Source organism: Penaeus chinensis, chromosome 39, assembly GCF_019202785.1.
Source record: "Penaeus chinensis breed Huanghai No. 1 chromosome 39, ASM1920278v2, whole genome shotgun sequence".
Lineage (NCBI taxonomy): Eukaryota > Metazoa > Arthropoda > Malacostraca > Decapoda > Penaeidae > Penaeus > Penaeus chinensis.
The window spans coordinates 4,274,316-4,275,531 of record NC_061857.1 but is presented as its reverse complement, the minus strand read 5'-3'; positions in this window follow the sequence as shown (position 1 = coordinate 4,275,531).

Genomic DNA, 1,216 nt, shown 5'->3' with positions numbered 1-1,216 from the left:
TTACATCCTGACGAGGATAAGCCAAGGCCGAAAGCGGATTTCAAAGTGTGAGGCGTGGAAGCTGGTAGTTGACTTTGGCGTTTTCTCCGCAGACTTAAAGTTCTTTCTCCGATGGACAGACACTTCGAAAGGAAGGCGGTTGGGAAGGAATCCGGAATCAGGTTGGATTCTCAACACGGAGGCATCTTTATGCTAATGCACTTTCTCTCCAAAAGGACTCTTTAAGGGAAAAAGAAAGTAAGAGAAAATCCGGTTGCGAAGACAAAGAGAGAGGTGGTATAGATGATGATGATAATAATGATAACTATTATAAGATATGGATATGAAGATATAAACAAAAAACTCTACAGAATAGTAGTGATAACAATAACGATGATGACAATAAGAACTTAAAAGATAATAATAACAATGCTAATAATAATAATGATAATAATATAATTCATTATATATATATATATATATATTTTTTTTTTTTTTTTTTTTTTTTTTTTACTTTTTGTTTTATCATCATTATGATTATCATTTTTAGCGAAAAGATGAAGGCGATGATGATACTGGTGATAACAGCAACACGTTAACGCTATTAATATCATTTATAACACTAATATCAATCACGATGATAAACAAGTAGTAAAACCGATAGGAATTTTACAGATGACAGTCATTAAAAAGTCATGTTGACCGAAGTCAGCAAAAAGTCATGTTGACCGAAGTCAGCAAAAAGTCATGTTGACCGAAGTCAGCAAAAAGTCATGTTGACCGAAGTCAGCAAAAAGTCATGTTGACCGAAGTCAGCAAAAAGTCATGTTGATCGAAGTCAGCAAAAAGTCATGTTGATCGAAGTAATTAAAAAGTCATGTTGACCGAAGTCAGCAAAAAGTCATGTTGACCGAAGTCAGCAAAAAGTCATGTTGAGCGAAGTCAGCAAAAAGTCATGTTGATCGAAGTCAGCAAAGTGATAGCAATAGAGGTGATAAGGATCTAAATGGTCATGATATTAGTAATGGCGATAATCTTTCAACTCAAATTAAAATTCTAAATTTCCTTCGTACAAAAACAAAAGCAAATCTGTATAAAAACATGTGAAGTTTGAAATGAAGGAAAAAAGGAAAAGAAATATATATATATAATAAAAAACGTATAAGAAAAAATGAAAAAGGATAAAAGCAAAGATTTTACATCAGATAGCCCAGTATTGGAGGGAAATAAGGACATT